The sequence below is a fragment of the Oncorhynchus masou genome, chromosome 20, assembly GCF_036934945.1.
Source record: "Oncorhynchus masou masou isolate Uvic2021 chromosome 20, UVic_Omas_1.1, whole genome shotgun sequence".
NCBI classification, from domain to species: Eukaryota; Metazoa; Chordata; class Actinopteri; order Salmoniformes; family Salmonidae; genus Oncorhynchus; species Oncorhynchus masou.
The window spans coordinates 27788436-27812068 of record NC_088231.1 but is presented as its reverse complement, the minus strand read 5'-3'; the positions used below and the strand labels follow the sequence as shown (position 1 = coordinate 27812068).

Genomic DNA, 23633 nt, shown 5'->3' with positions numbered 1-23633 from the left:
TCTGTTCACCTCCTCTCTCCCCCCCTAGGACCCTGATCCCAGTCCTTCATCAGAAGGCTAAACGTGGGACCCCCCACCAGGCCAAACAGGCTGTCCACTGTATCCACGCCATCTTCTGTAACAAGGAGGTCCAGCTGGCGCAGATCTTTGAGGTAACACACACACACACACACACACACACACACACACACACACACACACACACACACACACACACACACACACACACACACACACACACACACACACACACACACACACACACACACACACACAGGGAGATAGAGTAGGGCTTTGCTGTTAGGTGATACTAAAGTGCCAATAGAAATATAGTCATATTTTGTTACTAAATACTCGGTCAAAGTGGGAGGAAACATATATATTAATTGTTAGATAAATATTAACCCTCCCTGAGTCAATACATGTTACAAACGATCAAATCAATACAGTCTATCTTTAATTTTATCACATAGTACCAAAACATGACCTCATCCAATGGCATATACCAATTGTCAATTCTAGATACTCCCATCTCAAATACACCCCTCCTGGACAAGATCTGAAAAGACACTGAGCCTCCTAGGTCATAGGTCATATACTAGGTCAAGATAAGGGCAACCTCAGAGACGACATACAATAGTGAGCCTCTTAGGTCCTAGGTCATATACTAGGTCAAGATAAGGGCAACCTCAGAGGAGACATACAATAGGTGAGCCTCCTAGGTCCTAGGTCATATACTAGATCAAGATAAGGGCAACCTCAGAGGAGACATACAATAGGTGAGCCTCCTAGGTCCTAGGTCATATACTAGGTCAAGATAAGGGCAACCTCAGAGGAGACATACAATAGTGAGCCTCTTAGGTCCTAGGTCATATACTAGGTCAAGATAAGGGCAACCTCAAAGGAGACATACAATAGTGAGCTTCCTAGGTCATAGGTCATATACTAGATCAAGATAAGGGCAACCACAGAGGAGACATACAATAGTTAGATACATTCCCAGAAGAAGACAAGCCTGACCTCTCCCCTCTCTGGGCCCCTAGTGACTAAGCCCGAGCAGAGAAGAAGGGATAACTGCAAACTGCCAACAGTATTATCCAAAAGACAACATCCTAATGACAAATATCCCACATATTCATTATTTTGTAAATAAAACATCTTATTTAACAATGTTACCTCACTGATTCTGCCCCAGCAGTCTCTAAGAGCTTTAAACACCTGGATTCTACATTATTAGCCCATTTTATATAATTCTTCAAGCTCTGTCATGTTGTTGGGGATCATGGCTAGGACGGCCATTTTAAGTCTTGTCGTAGATTTTCAATCAGATTTCGGTCTAAACTGTAACTCGGCAACCCAGGGAACATTCAGTGTCTTATTGCTAAGCAACTCCAGTGGAGATGTGGCCTTGTAGGTTGTTGTCCTGCTGAAAGGTGAATTCCTCTCCCAGTGTCTGGTGGGAAAGCAGACTGAACCAGGTTTTCCTCTAGGATTTTTTCTGTTCTCAGCTCTGTTCTGTTTATTTTCATCCTGAAAAACTCCCCAGTATTTGCTGATGACAAGCATACCCATACCATGAAGCAGCCACCACCATGCTGGAAAATAAGGAGGCAGTGATGTGTTGGATTTGCCCCAAAACCCCTCTCACCTCTCCCCCAGTCTCTCTCTCTAACCACCTCTCGTCTCCCCCAGTCTCTCTCTCTAACCACCTCTCTCGTCTCCCCCAGTCTCTCTCTCTAACCACCTCTCCCCCAGCCTCTCTCTCTAACCACCTCTCTCGTCTCCCCCAGTCTCTCTCTCTAACCACCTCTCCCCCAGTCTCTCTCGTCTCTAACCACCTCTCCCCTCTCCCCAGCCTCTCTCTCTCTCTAACCACCTCTCTCCTCTCCCCCAGCCTCTCTCCTCTCCCCCAGTCTCTCTTTCTCTAACCACCTCTCTCCTCTCCCCCAGCCTCTCTCTCTCTAACCACCTCTCTCCTCTCCCCCAGCCTCTCTCTCTCTAACCACCTCTCTCCTCTCCCCCAGCCTCTCTCCTCTCCCCCAGCCTCTCTCTCCCCCTCAGCCTCTCTCTCCCCCTCAGCCTCTCTCCTCTCCCCCAGCTCTCTCTCTCTAACCACCTCTCTCGTCTCCCCCAGCCTCTCTCCTCTCCCCCAGCCTCTCTCTCTCTCTCCCCCTCTCTCCTCTCCCCCAGCCTCTCTCTAACCACCTCTCTCGTCTCCCCCAGCCTCTCTCTAACCACCTCTCCCCCAGTCTCTCGTCTCCCCCAGCCTCTCTCCTCTCCCCCAGTCTCTCTCTCTAACCACCTCTCTCGTCTCCCCCAGCCTCTCTCCTCTCCCCCAGTCTCTCTCTCTAACCACCTCTCTCGTCTCCCCCAGCCCCTCTCTCGTAGTCTGAACGCTGACGTCCCAGAACAGTTGATTACCCCCCTGGTCAGTCTGGGCCATATCTCTCTACTGGCTCCAGATCAGTTTGCCTCCCCATGAAGGCCATCGTGGCCAACTTCATCGTCAAGGACCTGCTCATGAATGACAGGGTGGGTTCTGGGAGCGAAGACACACACACACACACATTGATCATGAATACACGCACTGACACCACACACACACACACACACACAAAAACACACACACACACACACACACACACACTGACACACATAAATCCATGTACCGACACACACACTGATCATTAATACACACACACACACACACACACACATTGATCATGAATACACGCACTGACACCACACACACACACACACACACAAAAACACACACACACACTGACACACGTAAATCCATGTACTGACACACACACTGATCATTAATACACACACACACACACACACACACACACTCACCAATCATTAATACACACACACACACACTGATCATTAATACACACACACACACACATACACAGACACACATATATCCATGTATCTACACACTGATGCTTGGGTCACCTAAAGACACAGGGATTGTAAAGAGTGTCTCTCCAGTCTGTAGGAAACAAAAATGGGAAGCTGTGGACGTCTGACGATGAAGTTTCTCCTGAGGTGCTGGCTAAGGTAACTACTCTCTACACCTCTCTCCTGAGGTAACTACTCTCTACACCTCTCTCCTAAGGTAACTACTCTCTACACCTCTCTCCTAAGGTAACTACTCTCTATACACCTCTCTCCTGAGGTAACTACACTCTCTACACCTCTCTCCTGAGGTAACTACACTCTCTACACCTCTCTCCTGAGGTAACTACACCTCTCTCCTCTCTACACCTCTCTCCTGAGGTAACTACACTCTCTACACCTCTCTCCTGAGGTAACTACACTCTCTACACCTCTCTCCTGAGGTAACTACACTACACTCCTCCTGATAACACCTCTCTCCTCCTGAGGTAACTACACTCTCTACACCTCTCTCCTGAGGTAACTACACTCTCTACACCTCTCTCCTGAGGTAACTACACTCTATACACCTCTCTCCTCCTGAGGTAACTACACTCTCTACACCTCTCTCCTGAGGTAACTACACTCTCTACACCTCTCTCCTGAGGTAACTACACTCTACACTCTCTCCTGAGGTAACTACACTCTATACACTCTCTCTCCTGAGGTAACTACACTCTATACACCTCTCTCCTCCTGAGGTAACTACACTCTCTACACCTCTCTCCTGAGGTAACTACACTCTCTAACACATCTCTCCTGAGGTAACTACACTCTATACACCTCTCTCCTCCTGAGGTAACTACACTCTCTACACCTCTCCTCCTGAGGTAACTACATCTCTCCTAACACCTATCTCTCTCCTGAGGTAACTACACACTCTCTACACATCTCTCCTGAGGTAACTACACTCTATACACCTCTCTCCTGAGGTAACTACACTCTCCTACACCTCTCTCTCCTGAGGTAACTACACTCTGAGGTCTACACATCTCTCCTGAGGTAACTACACTCTATACACCTCTCTCTCCTGAGGTAACTACACTCTATACACCTCTCTCCTGAGGTAACTACACTCCTATACACCTCTCTCCTGAGGTAACTACACCTCTCTCCCTGAGGTAACTATACACCTCTCTCCTGAGGTAACTACACTCTATACACTCTCTCCTCCTGAGGTAACTACACTCTATACACATCTCTCTCCTCTCTACACCTCTCTCCTCCTGGGGTAACTACACTCTACATACACCTCTCTCCTGAGGTAACTACACTCTATACACTCTCTCCTCCTGAGGTAACTACACTCTATACACTCTCTCCTGAGGTAACTACACTCTATACACATCTCTCCTGAGGTAACTACACTCTATACACATCTCTCCTGAGGTAACTACACTCTATACACCTCTCTCCTGAGGTAACTACACTCTATACACATCTCTCCTCCTGAGGTAACTACACTCTATACACCTCTCTCCTGAGGTAACTACACTCCTGAGGTAATACACATCTCTCCTCCTGAGGTAACTACTCTCTCTACACATCTCTCCTCCTGAGGTAACTACACTCTATACACCTCTCCTCCTGAGGTAACTAACTACACTACACACTCTCTCTCTCCTGAGGTAACTACACCTACACCTCTCTCCTGAGGTAACTACACTCTCTCCTACACACTCTCTACACCCTGAGGTAACTACACTCTATACACATCTCTCCTGAGGTAACTACACTCTACACCTCTCTCCTACATCTCTCCTCCTGAGGTAACTACACTCTCTACACCTCTCTCCTGAGGTAACTACACTCTCCTACACATCTCTCCTCCTGAGGTAACTACACTCTCTACACCTCTCTCCTGAGGTAACTACACTCTCTACACCTCTCTCCTGAGGTAACTACACTCTACACCTCTCTCCTCCTGAGGTAACTACACTCTCTACACCTCTCTCCTGAGGTAACTACACTCTCTACACCTCTCTCCTGAGGTAACTACACTCTCTACACCTCTCTCCTGAGGTAACTACACTCTCTACACATCTCTCCTCCTGAGGTAACTACACTCTCTACACCTCTCTCCTGAGGTAACTACACTCTCTACACCTCTCTCCTGAGGTAACTACACTCTATACACCTCTCTCCTGAGGTAACTACACTCTCTACACCTCTCTCCTGAGGTAACTACACTCTATACACATCTCTCCTCCTGAGGTAACTACACTCTATACACATCTCTCTCCTGAGGTAACTACACTCTCCTAACTACACCTCTCTCCTGAGGTAACTACACTCTATACACCTCTCTCCTGAGGTAACTACACTCTCTATACACCTCTCTCCTCCTGAGGTAACTACACTCTAATACACTCTCTCCTCCTGAGGTAACTACACTCTCTACACCTCTCTCCTCCTGAGGTAACTACACTCTATACACCTCTCTCCTGAGGTAACTACACTCTCTACACCTCTCTCCTCCTGAGGTAACTACACTCTATACACCTCTCCTCCTGAGGTAACTACACTCTCTACACTCTCTCCTCCTGAGGTAACTACACTCTATACACCTCTCTCCTGAGGTAACTACACTCTATACACCTCTCTCCTGAGGTAACTACACTCTATACACCTCTCTCTCCTGAGGTAACTACACTCTCTACACCTCTCTCCTGAGGTAACTACTCTCTACACCTCTCTCCTGAGGTAACTACACTCTCTACACCTCTCTCCTGAGGTAACTACACTCTATACACCTCTCTCCTGAGGTAACTACACTCTCTACACTCTACACCTCTCTCCTGAGGTAACTACACTCTCTACACCTCTCTCCTGAGGTAACTACACTCTCTACACCTCTCTCTCCTGAGGTAACTACACTCTCTACACCCTCTCTCCTGAGGTAACTACACTCTATACACTGAGGTAACTACACTCTCTCTCCTGAGGTAACTACACTCTCTACACCTCTCTCCTCCTGAGGTAACTACACTCTCTACACCTCTCTCCTGAGGTAACTACACTCTATACACCTCTCCTCCTGAGGTAACTACACCTCTCTCCTCCTAACTACACTCTACACATCTCTCCTGAGGTAACTACACTCTCTACACCTCTCTCCTGAGGTAACTACACTCTCTACACCTCTCTCCTCCTGAGGTAACTACACTCTACACACTCTCTCCTCCTGAGGTAACTACACTCTCTACACCTCTCTCCTGAGGTAACTACACTCTCTACACATCTCTCCTCCTGAGGTAACTACACTCTCTACACATCTCTCCTGAGGTAACTACACTCTATACACCTCTCTCCTGAGGTAACTACACTCTCTACACATCTCTCCTGAGGTAACTACACTCTCTACACATCTCTCCTCCTGAGGTAACTACACTCTATACACCTCTCTCCTCCTGAGGTAACTACACTCTCTACACCTCTCTCCTCCTGAGGTAACTACACTCTCTACACCTCTCTCCTGAGGTAACTACACTCTATACACATCTCTCCTCCTGAGGTAACTACACTCTATACACCTCTCTCCTCCTGAGGTAACTACACTCTCTACACCTCTCTCCTCCTGAGGTAACTACACTCTATACACCTCTCTCCTGAGGTAACTACACTCTCTACACATCTCTCCTCCTGAGGTAACTACACTCTCTACACATCTCTCCTGAGGTAACTACACTCTATACACATCTCTCCTCCTGAGGTAACTACACTCTCTACACCTCTCTCCTGAGGTAACTACACTCTATACACCTCTCTCCTCCTGAGGTAACTACACTCTATACACCTCTCTCCTGAGGTAACTACACTCTCTACACCTCTCTCCTGAGGTAACTACACTCTATACACCTCTCTCCTCCTGAGGTAACTACACTCTATACACATCTCTCCTGAGGTAACTACACTCTCTACACCTCTCTCCTGAGGTAACTACACTCTATACACATCTCTCCTCCTGAGGTAACTACACTCTATACACCTCTCTCCTGAGGTAACTACACTCTCTACACCTCTCTCCTCCTGAGGTAACTACACTCTCTACACCTCTCTCCTCCTGAGGTAACTACACTCTCTACACCTCTCTCCTGAGGTAACTACACTCTATACACCTCTCTCCTGAGGTAACTACACTCTATACACATCTCTCCTGAGGTAACTACACTCTATACACATCTCTCCTCCTGAGGTAACTACACTCTATACACCTCTCTCCTGAGGTAACTACACTCTCTACACCTCTCTCCTGGGGTAACTACACTCTATATACATCTCTCTCCTGAGGTAACTACACTCTATACACATCTCTCCTGAGGTAACTACACTCTCTACACCTCTCTCCTCCTGAGGTAACTACACTCTACACCTCTCTCCTGAGGTAACTACACTCTCTACACCTCTCTCCTGAGGTAACTACACTCTATACACCTCTCCTCCTGAGGTAACTACACTCTACACCTCTCTCCTGAGGTAACTACACTCTCTACACCTCTCTCCTGAGGTAACTACACTCTACACCTCTCTCCTGAGGTAACTACACTCTATACACTCTCTCCTCCTGAGGTAACTACACTCTCTACACCTCTCTCCTCCTGAGGTAACTACACTCTACACCTCTCTCCTGAGGTAACTACACTCTCTACACCTCTCTCCTGAGGTAACTACACTCTCTACACATCTCTCCTGAGGTAACTACACTCTATACACATCTCTCCTCCTGAGGTAACTACACTCTATACACCTCTCCTGAGGTAACTACACTCTCTACACCTCTCTCCTGAGGGTAACTACACTGTACATCTCTCTCCTGAGGTAACTACACTCTATACACATCTCTCCTGAGGTAACTACACTCTCTACACCTCTCTCCTCCTGAGGTAACTACACTCTACACCTCTCTCCTGAGGTAACTACACTCTATACACATCTCTCCTGAGGTAACTACTTTCTCTACACCTCGCTCTCTGCCTCCTCTCTCTACATTACATTTTAGTCATTCAGCAGATGTTTCTATGTGACTTACAGTAGTGAGGTCATACATTTGACAAAATCCTGAGGTGTAGTATACACTGGTCCCCAGTGGGACTCAAACCTACAACCCTGGCATTTCAAGCACTATGCTCTACCAACTGAGTTACACTCTCCGTTTCTCTGTCCTCCCTCTCTCCCTTTGTCTCCTCCCCAGGTGTAGTATAATGTGTGATCTCTCCTCCCCAGGTGTAGTATAATGTGTGATCTCTCCTCCCCAGGTGTAGTATAATGTGTGATCTCTCCTCCCCAGGTGTAGTATAATGTGTGGTCTCTCCTCCCCAGGTGTAGTATAATGTGTGATCTCTCCTCCCCAGGTGTAGTATAATGTGTGGTCTCTCCTCCCCCAGGTGTAGTATAATGTGTGGTCTCTCCTCCCCAGTGTAGTATAATGTGTATCTCTCCTCCCAGGTGTGTGTGGTCTCTCCTCCCCAGGTGTAGTATAATGTGTGGTCTCTCCTCCCCAGGTGTAGTATAATGTGTGGTCTCTCCTCCCCAGGTGTAGTATAATGTGTGGTCTCTCCTCCCCAGGTGTAGTATAATGTGTGGTCTCTCCTCCCCAGGTGTAGTATAATGTGTGATCTCTCCTCCCCAGGTGTAGTATAATGTGTGATCTCCCCAGGTGTAGTATAATGTGTGATCTCTCCTCCCCAGGTGTAGTATAATGTGTGGTCTCTCCTCCCCAGGTGTAGTATAATGTGTGATCTCTCCTCCCCATCTCTCCTCTCCAGGTGTAGTATAATGTGTGATCTCTCCTCCCCATCTCTCCTCCCCAGGTGTAGTATAATGTGTGGTCTCTCCTCCCCAGGTGTAGTGTAATGTGTGATCTCTCCTCCCCAGGTGTAGTATAATGTGTGGTCTCTCCTCCCCAGGTGTAGTATAATGTGTGGTCTCTCCTCCCCAGGTGTGTGATCTCTCCTCCCCAGGTGTGTGATCTCTCCTCCCCAGGTGTGTGATCTCTCCTCCCCATCTCTCCTCCCCAGGTGTAGTATAATGTGTGATCTCTCCTCCCCAGGTGTAGTATAATGTGTGATCTCTCCTCCCCATCTCTCCTCCCCAGGTGTAGTATAATGTGTGATCTCTCCTCCCCAGGTGTAGTATAATGTGTGGTCTCTCCTCCCCAGGTGTAGTATAATGTGTGGTCTCTCCTCCCCAGGTGTAGTATAATGTGTGGTCTCTCCTCCCAGGTGTAGTATAATGTGTGATCTCTCCTCCCCAGGTGTAGTATAATGTGTGATCTCCCCTCCCCAGGTGTAGTATAATGTGTGATCTCTCCTCCCCAGGTGCAGTATAATGTGTGATCTCTCCTCCCCATCTCTCCTCCCCAGGTGTAGTATAATGTGTGGTCTCTCCTCCCCAGGTGTAGTATAATGTGTGGTCTCTCCTCCCCAGGTGTAGTATAATGTGTGGTCTCTCCTCCCCAGGTGTAGTATAATGTGTGGTCTCTCCTCCCCAGGTGTAGTATAATGTGTGATCTCTCCTCCCCAGGTGTAATATAATGTGTGATCTCTCCTCCCCAGGTGTAGTATAATGTGTGGTCTCTCCTCCCCAGGTGTAGTATAATGTGTGATCTCTCCTCCCCAGGTGCAGGCCATTAAGCTGTTGGTGCGTTGGCTCCTCGGTATGAAGAACAACCAGTCTAAATCGGCCAACTCCACCCTCCGACTGCTGTCCGCCATGCTGGTCTCAGAGGGAGACCTCACAGAACAGAAGAAGATCAGGTATGTGGAGGTCAGAGGTCAGCCATGCTGGTCTTAGAGGGAGACCTCACAGAACAGAAGAAGATCAGGTATGTGGAGGTCAGAGGTCAGCCATGCTGGTCTTAGAGGGAGACCTCACAGAACAGAAAAAGATCATGTATGTAGAGGTCAGAGGTCAGCCATGCTGGTCTCAGAGGGAGACCTCACAGAACAGAAGAAGATCAGGTATGTGGAGGTCAGAGGTCAGCCATGCTGGTCTCAGAGGGAGACCTCACAGAACAGAAAAAGATCAGGTATGTAGAGGTCAGAGGTCAGCCATGCTGGTCTTAGAGGGAGACCTCACAGAACAGAAGAAGATCAGGTATGTAGAGGTCAGAGGTCAGCCATGCTGGTCTCAGAGGGAGACCTCACAGAACAGAAGAAGATCAGGTATGTAGAGGTCAGAGGTCAGCCATGCTGGTCTCAGAGGGAGACCTCACAGAACAGAAAAAGATCAGGTATGTAGAGGTCAGAGGTCAGCCATGCTGGTCTCAGAGGGAGACCTCACAGAACAGAAGAAGATCAGGTATGTAGGGGTCAGAGGTCAGCCATGCTGGTCTCAGAGGGAGACCTCTGGGTCAGGTGTTGAAGGTTAGGGATTAGAGGTCGTTGGTTAGCGGTCAGGCTAACTGCGTTTTGGGGGGGTGGTAAGTTACAAAATAGTAATTCATGCTCATTTCTCACATCTCTTCCTCCTCTTCCTCCCGCAGTAAGTCAGACATGTCTCGTCTGCGTCTGGCAGCAGGAGGAGCCATCATGAAGCTGGCCCAGGAACCGGTTTACCATGACATCATCACACCGGAACAGTTCCAGCTCTGTGGGCTGGTCATCAACGTAAGGCTGTCTGTCGGGGTGGGACTGTAGGAAACGTTTCTGTCGGGGTGGGACTTTAGGAAACGTTTCTGTCGGGGTGGGACTTTAGGAAACGTTTCTGTAAGACTGTCTGTCGGGGTGGGACTTTAGGAAACGTTTCTGTAAGACTGTCTGTCGGGGTGGGACTTTAAGGAAACGTTTCTGTAAGACTGTCTGTCGGGGTGGGACTTTAAGGAAACGTTTCTGTCAGGGTGGGACTTTAGGAAACGTTTCTGTCAGGGTGGGACTTTAGGAAACGTTTCTGTCAGGGTGGGACTTTAAGGAAACGTTTCTATCAGGGTGGGACTTTAGGAAACGTTTCTATCAGACTGTCTGTCGGGGTGGGACTTTAGGAAACGTTTCTGTCGGGGTGGGACTTTAGGAAACGTTTCTATCAGGGAGGGACTTTAGGAAACGTTTCTGTCAGACTGTCTGTTGGGGTGGGACTTTAGGAAACATTTCTGTCAGGGTGGGACTTTAGGAAACGTTTCTGTCGGGGTGGGACTTTAGGAAACGTTTCTGTCGGGGTGGGACTTTAGGAAACGTTTCTGTCAGCGTGGGACTTTAGGAAACGTTTCTGTCGGCGTGGGACTTTAGGAAACGTTTCTGTCGGGGTGGGACTTTAGGAAACATTTCTGTCAGGGTGGGACTTTAGGAAACGTTTCTGTCTGGGTGGGACTTAAGGAAATGTTTCTGTCGGGGTGGGGACTTTATGAAACGTTTCTGTCTGGGTGGGACTTTAGGAAACGTTTCTATCAGACTGTCTGTCGGGGTGGGACTTTAGGAAACGTTTCTGTCGGGGTGGGACTTTAGGAAACGTTTCTATCAGGGAGGGACTTTAGGAAACGTTTCTGTCAGACTGTCTGTTGGGGTGGGACTTTAGGAAACATTTCTGTCAGGGTGGGACTTTAGGAAACGTTTCTGTCGGGGTGGGACTTTAGGAAACGTTTCTGTCGGGGTGGGACTTTAGGAAACGTTTCTGTCAGCGTGGGACTTTAGGAAACGTTTCTGTCGGCGTGGGACTTTAGGAAACGTTTCTGTCGGGGTGGGACTTTAGGAAACATTTCTGTCAGGGTGGGACTTTAGGAAACGTTTCTGTCTGGGTGGGACTTTAGGAAATGTTTCTGTCGGGGTGGGGACTTTATGAAACGTTTCTGTCTGGGTGGGACTTTAGGAAACGTTTCTGTCGGGGTGGGACTTTAGGAAACGTTTCTGTCAGTGTGGGACTTTAGGAAACGTTTCTGTCGGGGTGGGACTTTAAGGAAACGTTTCTGTCAGGGTGGGACTTTAGGAAACGTTTCTGTCAGGGTGGGACTTTAGGAAACGTTTCTGTCAGGGTTGGACTTTAAGGAAACGTTTCTGTCAGGGTGGGACTTTAAGGAAACGTTTCTGTCGGGTGGGACTTTAGGAAACGTTTCTGTCGGGGTGGGACTTTAGGAAACGTTTCTGTCAGGGTGGGACTTTAGGAAACGTTTCTGTCAGGGTGGGACTTTAGGAAACGTTTCTGTCGGGGTGGGACTTTAAGGAAACGTTTCTGTAAGACTGTCTGTCAGGGTGGGACTTTAAGGAAACGTTTCTGTCGAGGTGGGACTTTAGGAAACGTTTCTGTCGGGGTGGGACATTAGGAAACGTTTCTGTCGGGGTGGGACTTTAGGAAACGTTTCTGTCTGGGTGGGACTTTAGGAAACGTTTCTGTCAGAGTGGGACTTTAGGAAACGTTTCTGTCAGAGTGGGACTTTAGGAAACGTTTCTGTCAGGGTGGGACTTTAGGAAATGTTTCTGTCAGGGTGGGACTTTAAGGAAACATTTCTGTCAGAGTGGGACTTTAGGAAACGTTTCTGTCGGGGTGGGACTTTAGGAAACGTTTCTGTCAGTGTGGGACTTTAGGAAACGTTTCTGTCGGGGTGGGACTTTAAGGAAACGTTTCTGTCAGGGTGGGACTTTAGGAAACGTTTCTGTCAGGGTGGGACTTTAGGAAACGTTTCTGTCAGGGTTGGACTTTAAGGAAACGTTTCTGTCAGGGTGGGACTTTAAGGAAACGTTTCTGTCGGGTGGGACTTTAGGAAACGTTTCTGTCGGGGTGGGACTTTAGGAAACGTTTCTGTCGGGGTGGGACTTTAAGGAAACGTTTCTGTAAGACTGTCTGTCAGGGTGGGACTTTAAGGAAACGTTTCTGTCGGGGTGGGACTTTAGGAAACGTTTCTGTCGGGGTGGGACATTAGGAAACGTTTCTGTCGGGGTGGGACTTTAGGAAACGTTTCTGTCTGGGTGGGACTTTAGGAAACGTTTCTGTCAGAGTGGGACTTTAGGAAACGTTTCTGTCAGAGTGGGACTTTAGGAAACGTTTCTGTCAGGGTGGGACTTTAGGAAATGTTTCTGTCAGGGTGGGACTTTAAGGAAACATTTCTGTCAGAGTGGGACTTTAGGAAACGTTTCTGTCGGGGTGGGACTTTAAGGAAACGTTTCTGTCGGGGTGGGACTTTAAGGAAACGTTTCTGTCCGGGTGGGACTTTAAGGAAACGTTTCTGTCGGGGTGGGACTTTAGGAAACGTTTCTGTCAGGGTGGGACTTTAGGAAACGTTTCTGTCAGGGTGGGACTTTAGGAAACGTTTCTGTCAGGGTGGGACTTTAAGGAAACATTTCTGTCAGAGTGGGACTTTAGGAAACGTTTCTGTCGGGGTGGGACTTTAGGAAACATTTCTGTCAGAGTGGGACTTTAAGGAAACATTTCTGTCAGAGTGGGACTTTAGGAAACGTTTCTGTCGGGGTGGGACTTTAAGGAAACGTTTCTGTCGGGGTGGGACTTTAAGGAAACGTTTCTGTCGGGGTGGGACTTTAAGGAAACGTTTCTGTCAGGGTGGGACTTTAGGAAACGTTTCTGTCAGGGTGGGACTTTAGGAAACGTTTCTGTCAGAGTGGGACTTTAGGAAACGTTTCTGTCAGGGTGGGACTTTAGGAAACGTTTCTGTCAGAGTGGGACTTTAGGAAACGTTTCTGTCAGGGTGGGACTTTAAGGAAACGTTTCTGTCGGGGTGGGACTTTAAGGAAACGTTTCTGTAAGACTGTGTGTCGGGGTGGGACTTTAGGAAACGTTTCTGTCGGGGTGGGACTTTAGGAAACGTTTCTGTCGGGGTGAGACTTTAGGAAACGTTTCTGTCAGAGTGGGACTTTAGGAAACGTTTCTGTCAGGATGGGACTTTAGGAAACGTTTCTGTCAGGGTGGGACTTTAGGAAATGTTTCTGTCAGGGTGGGACTTTAAGGAAACGTTTCTGTCAGGATGGGACTTTAGGAAACGTTTCTGTCAGGATGGGACTTTAGGAAACGTTTCTGTCGGGGTGGGACTTTAGGAAACGTTTCTGTCAGGGTGGGACTTTAGGAAACGTTTCTGTCAGGATGGGACTTTAGGAAACGTTTCTGTCGGGGTGGGACTTTAGGAAACGTTTCTGTCAGGGTGGGACTTTAGGAAACGTTTCTGTCAGGGTGGGACTTTAGGAAACGTTTCTGTAAGACTGTCTGTCAGGGTGGGACTTTAGGAAACGTTTCTGTCGGGGTGGGACTTTAGGAAACGTTTCTGTCAGGGTGGGACTTTAGGAAACGTTTCTGTCGGGGTGGGACTTTAGGAAACGTTTCTGTCGGGGTGGGACTTCAGGAAACGTTTCTGTCAGGGTGGGACTTTAAGGAAACGTTTCTGTGTTTTCTGTCCTTGTCGTTGAAGTGTTCTGTCCTTGTCGTTGAAGTGTTCTGTCCTTGTTGTTGATGTGTTCTGTCCTTGTTGTTGAAGTGTTCTGTCCTTGTTGTTGAAGTGTTCTGTCCTTGTTGTTGAAGTGTTCTGTCCTTGTTGTTGAAGTGTTCTGTCCTTGTTGTTGAAGTGTTCTGTCGTTGAAGTGTTCTGTCGTTGAAGTGTTCTGTCGTTGAAGTGTTCTGTCGTTGAAGTGTTCTGTCGTTGAAGTGTTCTGTCGTTGAAGTGTTCTGTCCAAGTCGTTGAAGTGTTCTGTCCAAGTCGTTGAAGTGTTCTGTCCAAGTCGTTGAAGTGTTCTGTCCAAGTCGTTGAAGTGTTCTGTCGTTGAAGTGTTCTGTGGTCTCCTGCAGGATGAGTGTTACCAGGTGCGTCAGATCTTTGCCCAGAAGTTACACCTGGCTCTGGTCAAGCTGCTTCTCCCGTTAGAGTACCTGGCCGTCTTCTCGCTGTGTGCCAAAGACCCGGTCAAGGAGAGGAGGGCCCACGCCAGACAGTGTCTGCTCAAGAACATCAGTATCAGGCGGGAATTCATCAACAACAACCCCCTGGCCCACGGTTAGTGAACCGGACCGTAACAACAACCCCCCCCCTGGCCCACGGTTAGTGAACCGGACCGTAACAACAACCCCCTGGCCCACGGTTAGTGAACCGGACCGGAACAACAACCCCCTGGCCCACGGTTAGTGAACCGGACCGTAACAACAACCCCCTGGCCCACGGTTAGTGAACCGGACCGTAACAACAACCCCCTGGCCCACGGTTAGTGAACCGGACCGTAACAACAACCCCCTGGCCCACGGTTAGTGAACCGGACCGTAACAACAACCCCCCCTGGTAACAACAACCCCCTGGCCCACGGTTAGTGAACCGGACCGTAACAACAACCCCCTGGCCCACCCGGACCGGACCGTAACAACAACCCCCTGGCCCACGGTTAGTGAACCGGACCGTAACAACAACCCCCTGGCCCACGGTTAGTGAACCGGACCGTAACATAACAACCCCCTGGCCCACGGTTAGTGAACCGGACCGTAACAACAACCCCCTGGCCCACGGTTAGTGAACCGGACCGTAACAACAACCCCCTGGCCCACGGTTAGTGAACCGGACCGGAACATAACAACAACCCCTGGCCCACGGTTAGTGAACCGGACCGTAACAACAACCCCCTGGCCCACGGTTAGTGAACCGGACCGGAACATAACAACAACCCCCTGGCCCACGGTTAGTGAACCGGACCGTAATATAACAACAACCCCCTGGCCCACGGTTAGTGAACCGGACCGTAAACGACCCCTGGCCCACGGTTAGTGAACCGGACCGTAACAACAACCCCCTGGCCCCGGTTAGTGAACCGGACCGTAACAACCACCCCGGCCCACGGTTAGTGAACCGAACCGTAATAACAACCCCCTGGCCCACGGTTAGACTCAACCCCACGACTCAACCCCACTGTTAACACACCAGGACACGACTCAACCCCACGACTCAACCCCACTGTTAACACATCAGGACACGACTCAACCCCACTGTTAATACATCAGGACCGACTCAACCCCACTGTTAACACACCAGGACACGACTCAACGACTCAACCCCACTGTTAACACATCAGGACATGACTCAACCCCACTGTTAATACATCAGGACACGACTCAACCCCACTGTTAATACATCAGGACACGACTCAACCCCACGACTCAACCCCACTGTTAATACATCAGGACACGACTCAACCCCACTGTTAATACATCAGGACACGACTCAACCCCACTGTTAATACATCAGGACACGACTCAACCCCACGACTCAACCCCACGACTCAACCCCACTGTTAACACATAAGGACCCGACTCAACCCCACTGTTAACACATCAGGACACGACTCAACCCCACGACTCAACCCCACTGTTAATACATCAGGACACGACTCAACCCCACTGTTAATACATCAGGACACGACTCAACCCCACTTTTAATACATCAGAACACGACTCAACCCCACTGTTAACACATCAGGACACGACTCAACCCCACTGTTAATACATCAGGACACGACTCAACCCCACGACTCAACCCCACTGTTAACACATCAGGACACGACTCAACCCCACGACTCAACCCCACTGTTAATACATCAGGACACGACTCAACCCCACGACTCAACCCCACTGTTAATATATCAGGACACGACTCAACCCCACTGTTAATACATCAGGACATGACTCAACCTCACGACTCAACCCCACTGTTAATACATCAGGACATGACTCAACCTCACGACTCAACCCCACTGTTAATACATCAGGACACGACTCAACCCCACGACTCAACCCCACTGTTAATACATCAGGACACGACTCAACCCCACTGTTAATACATCAGGACACGACTCAACCCCACGACTCAACCCCACTGTTAACACATCAGGACACGACTCAACCCCACGACTCAACCCCACTGTTAATACATCAGGACACGACTCAACCCCACGACTCAACCCCACTGTTAATACATCAGGACACGACTCAACCCCACTGTTAATACATCATGTCACGACTCAACCCCACGACTCAACCCCACTGTTAATACAGCAGGACACGACTCAACCCCACTGTTAACACATCAGGACACGACTCAACCCCACTGTTAACACATCAGGACACGACTCAACCCCATGACTCAACCCCACTGTTAATACACCAGGACACGACTCAACCCCACTGTTAATACATCAGGACACGACTCAACCCCACGACTCAACCCCACTGTTAACACACCAGGACACGACTCAACCCCACGACTCAACCCCACGACTCAACCCCACTGTTAACACACCAGGACACGACTCAACCCCACGACTCAACCCCACTGTTAATAAATCTGGACACGACTCAACCCCACGACTCAACCCCACTGTTAACACATCAGGACACGACTCAACCCCACTGTTAACACATTAGGACACGACTCAACCCCACTGTTAATACATCAGGACACGACTCAACCCCACTGTTAATACATCAGGACACGACTCAACCCCACGACTCAACCCCACTGTTAACACATCAGGACACGACTCAACCCCACGACTCAACCCCACTGTTAACACATCAGGACACGACTCAACCCCACTGTTAACACATTAGGACACGACTCAACCCCACTGTTAACACATCAGGACACGACTCAACCCCACGACTCAACCCCACTGTTAATACATCTGGACACGACTCAACCCCACGACTCAACCCCACGACTCAACCCCACTGTTAACACATCTGGACACGACTCAACCCACTGTTAACACATCAGGACACGACTCAACCCCACGACTCAACCCCACTGTTAACACATCAGGACACGACTCAACCCCACTGTTAATACATCAGGACACGACTCAACCCCACGACTCAACCCCACTGTTAACACATCAGGACACGACTCAACCCCACTGTTAATACACCAGGACACGACTCAACCCCACTGTTAATACATCAGGACACGACTCAACCCCACTGTTAATACATCAGGACACGACTCAACCCCACTGTTAATACATCAGGACACGACTCAACCCCACGACTCAACCCCACTGTTAATACATCAGGACACGACTCAACCCCACTGTTAACACATCAGGACACGACTCAACCCCACGACTCAACCCCACTGTTAATACACCAGGACACGACTCAACCCCACTGTTAATACATCAGGACACGACTCAACCCCACTGTTAACACACCAGGACACGACTCAACCCCACGACTCAACCCCACTGTTAATAAATTTGGACACGACTCAACCCCACGACTCAACCCCACTGTTAACACATCAGGACACGACTCAACCCCACTGTTAACACATTAGGACACGACTCAACCCCACTGTTAATACATCAGGACACGACTCAACCCCACTGTTAATACATCAGGACACGACTCAACCCCACGACTCAACCCCACTGTTAACACATCAGGACACGACTCAACCCCACGACTCAACCCCACTGTTAACACATCAGGACACGACTCAACCCCACTGTTAACACATTAGGACACGACTCAACCCCACTGTTAACACATCAGGACACGACTCAACCCCACGACTCAACCCCACTGTTAATACATCTGGACACGACTCAACCCCACGACTCAACCCCACGACTCAACCCCACTGTTAACACATCTGGACACGACTCAACCCACTGCTAACACATCAGGACACGACTCAACCCCACGACTCAACCCCACTGTTAATACATCAGGACACGACTCAACCCCACGACTCAACCCCACTGTTAACACATCAGGACACGACTCAACCCCACTGTTAATACATCAGGACACGACTCAACCCCACGACTCAACCCCACTGTTAACACATCAGGACACGACTCAACCCCACTGTTAACACATCAAGACACGACTCAACCCCACTGTTAATACATCAGGACACGACTCAACCCCACGACTCAACCCCACTGTTAACACATCAGGACACGACTCAACCCCACGACTCAACCCCACTGTTAACACATCAGGACACGACTCAACCCCACTGTTAACACATTAGGACACGACTCAACCCCACTGTTAACACATCAGGACACGACTCAACCCCACGACTCAACCCCACTGTTAATACATCTGGACACGACTCAACCCCACGACTCAACCCCATGACTCAACCCCACTGTTAACACATCTGGACACGACTCAACCCACTGTTAACACATCAGGACACGACTCAACCCCACGACTCAACCCCACTGTTAATACATCAGGACACGACTCAACCCCACGACTCAACCCCACTGTTAACACATCAGGACACGACTCAACCCCACTGTTAACACATCAGGACATGACTCAACCCCACTGTTAATACATCAGGACACGACTCAACCCCACTGTTAACACATCAGGACACGACTCAACCCCACGACTCAACCCCACTGTTAATACATCAGGACACGACTCAACCCCACTGTTAATACATCAGGACACGACTCAACCCCACTGTTAATACATCAGGACACGACTCAACCCCACGACTCAACCCCACGACTCAACCCCACTGTTAACACATAAGGACCCGACTCAACCCCACTGTTAACACATCAGGACACGACTCAACCCCACGACTCAACCCCACTGTTAATACATCAGGACACGACTCAACCCCACTGTTAATACATCAGGACACGACTCAACCCCACTTTTAATACATCAGAACACGACTCAACCCCACTGTTAACACATCAGGACACGACTCAACCCCACTGTTAATACATCAGGACACGACTCAACCCCACGACTCAACCCCACTGTTAACACATCAGGACACGACTCAACCCCACGACTCAACCCCACTGTTAATACATCAGGACACGACTCAACCCCACGACTCAACCCCACTGTTAATATATCAGGACACGACTCAACCCCACTGTTAATACATCAGGACATGACTCAACCTCACGACTCAACCCCACTGTTAATACATCAGGACATGACTCAACCTCACGACTCAACCCCACTGTTAATACATCAGGACACGACTCAACCCCACGACTCAACCCCACTGTTAATACATCAGGACACGACTCAACCCCACTGTTAATACATCAGGACACGACTCAACCCCACGACTCAACCCCACTGTTAACACATCAGGACACGACTCAACCCCACGACTCAACCCCACTGTTAATACATCAGGACACGACTCAACCCCACGACTCAACCCCACTGTTAATACATCAGGACACGACTCAACCCCACTGTTAATACATCATGTCACGACTCAACCCCACGACTCAACCCCACTGTTAATACAGCAGGACACGACTCAACCCCACTGTTAACACATCAGGACACGACTCAACCCCACTGTTAACACATCAGGACACGACTCAACCCCATGACTCAACCCCACTGTTAATACACCAGGACACGACTCAACCCCACTGTTAATACATCAGGACACGACTCAACCCCACGACTCAACCCCACTGTTAACACACCAGGACACGACTCAACCCCACGACTCAACCCCACGACTCAACCCCACTGTTAACACACCAGGACACGACTCAACCCCACGACTCAACCCCACTGTTAATAAATCTGGACACGACTCAACCCCACGACTCAACCCCACTGTTAACACATCAGGACACGACTCAACCCCACTGTTAACACATTAGGACATCCTCAACCCCACTGTTAATACATCAGGACACGACTCAACCCCACTGTTAATACATCAGGACACGACTCAACCCCACGACTCAACCCCACTGTTAACACATCAGGACACGACTCAACCCCACGACTCAACCCCACTGTTAACACATCAGGACACGACTCAACCCCACTGTTAACACATTAGGACACGACTCAACCCCACTGTTAACACATCAGGACACGACTCAACCCCACGACTCAACCCCACTGTTAATACATCTGGACACGACTCAACCCCACGACTCAACCCCACGACTCAACCCCACTGTTAACACATCTGGACACGACTCAACCCACTGTTAACACATCAGGACACGACTCAACCCCACGACTCAACCCCACTGTTAACACATCAGGACACGACTCAACCCCACTGTTAATACATCAGGACACGACTCAACCCCACGACTCAACCCCACTGTTAACACATCAGGACACGACTCAACCCCACTGTTAATACACCAGGACACGACTCAACCCCACTGTTAATACATCAGGACACGACTCAACCCCACTGTTAATACATCAGGACACGACTCAACCCCACTGTTAATACATCAGGACACGACTCAACCCCACTGTTAACACATCAGGACACGACTCAACCCCACGACTCAACCCCACTGTTAATACACCAGGACACGACTCAACCCCACTGTTAATACATCAGGACACGACTCAACCCCACGACTCAACCCCACTGTTAACACACCAGGACACGACTCAACCCCACGACTCAACCCCACTGTTAATAAATTTGGACACGACTCAACCCCACGACTCAACCCCACTGTTAACACATCAGGACACGACTCAACCCCACTGTTAACACATTAGGACACTACTCAACCCCCCTGTTAATACATCAGGACACGACTCAACCCCACTGTTAATACATCAGGACACGACTCAACCCCACGACTCAACCCCACTGTTAACACATCAGGACACGACTCAACCCCACGACTCAACCCCACTGTTAACACATCAGGACACGACTCAACCCCACTGTTAACACATTAGGACACGACTCAACCCCACTGTTAACACATCAGGACACGACTCAACCCCACGACTCAACCCCACTGTTAATACATCTGGACACGACTCAACCCCACGACTCAACCCCACGACTCAACCCCACTGTTAACACATCTGGACACGACTCAACCCACTGCTAACACATCAGGACACGACTCAACCCCCGACTCAACCCCACTGTTAATACATCAGGACACGACTCAACCCCACGACTCAACCCCACTGTTAACACATCAGGACACGACTCAACCCCACTGTTAATACATCAGGACACGACTCAACCCCACGACTCAACCCCACTGTTAACACATCAGGACACGACTCAACCCCACTGTTAACACATCAAGACACGACTCAACCCCACTGTTAATACATCAGGACACGACTCAACCCCACGACTCAACCCCACTGTTAACACATCAGGACACGACTCAACCCCACGACTCAACCCCACTGTTAACACATCAGGACACGACTCAACCCCACTGTTAACACATTAGGACACGACTCAACCCCACTGTTAACACATCAGGACACGACTCAACCCCACGACTCAACCCCACTGTTAATACATCTGGACACGACTCAACCCCACGACTCAACCCCATGACTCAACCCCACTGTTAACACATCTGGACACGACTCAACCCACTGTTAACACATCAGGACACGACTCAACCCCACGACTCAACCCCACTGTTAATACATCAGGACACGACTCAACCCCACGACTCAACCCCACTGTTAACACATCAGGACACGACTCAACCCCACTGTTAATACATCAGGACACGACTCAACCCCACGACTCAACCCCACTGTTAACACATCTGGACACGACTCAACCCACTGTTAACACATCAGGACACGACTCAACCCCACGACTCAACCCCACTGTTAACACATCAGGACACGACTCAACCCCACTGTTAACACAAACACATCAAGACACGACTCAACCCCACTGTTAATACATCAGGACACGACTCAACCCCACGACTCAACCCCACTGTTAACACACCAGGACACGACTCAACCCCAACGACTCAACCCCACTGTTAATACATCAGGACACGACTCAACCCCACTTTTAATACATCAGAACACGACTCAACCCCACTGTTAACACATCAGGACACGACTCAACCCCACTGTTAATACATCAGGACACGACTCAACCCCACTGTTAACACATCAGGACACGACTCAACCCCACGACTCAACCCCACTGTTAATACATCAGGACACGACTCAACCCCACGACTCAACCCCACGACTCAACCCCACGACTCAACCCCACGACTCAACCCCACTGTTAACACAGACAGAAATCTTACTAAGTCCCTCCTCTCTCCTTCTCCCTCATCCCCTCTCCCCTCCTCTCTCCTTCTCCCTCATCCCCTCCTCTCTCCTTCTCCCCTCCTTTCTTCTTCTCCCTCCTCCACTCTCCTCTCCCTTCCTTCTCCCTACACCCCTTTCCCCCTCTGCTCTCCTCCTTTCTCCTCCGTCTCCTCCTTCTCCCTCCTCCACTCTCCTCCCCTCTCTCCATCACCCCTCTCCCCTCTCCTCCTCCTCCTCCTCTCCCCCGTCTCCTCTCCTCCTCTTCTCCTCGTCTCCTCTCCTCCTCCCTCTCCCCCCGTCTCCTCTCCTCCTCTCCCCCGTCTCCTCTCCTCCCTCTCCCCCCGTCTCCTCTCCTCCTCTCCCCCGTCTCCTCTCCTCCATCTCCCCCCGTCTCCTCCTCCTCCCTCCTCTCCCCCGTCTCCTCTCCTCCTCTTCTCCTCGTCTCCTCTCCTCCTCCCTCTCCCCATTCTCCTCTCCTCCTCTCCCCGTCTCCTCTCCTCCTCTCCCTCTATAGATAAGATGATGTCTCTCCTACCAGAGTATGTGGTTCCTTATATGATCCACCTGTTGGCTCATGACCCAGACTTCACCAAGCCACAGGACTTTGAACAGCTCCGAGACCTCAAGGAGTGAGTGTACACACACACCCACACACACACACACACACACACACACACACAGGCACA

The 23633-nt window shown here is 49.6% G+C and overlaps 1 pseudogene; it reads left to right on the top strand.

The window, feature by feature from the left end:
* The window catches only part of LOC135506615 (sister chromatid cohesion protein PDS5 homolog A-like), a 77887-nt pseudogene that overhangs the window by 24451 nt on the left and 29803 nt on the right, over positions 1 to 23633 (top strand).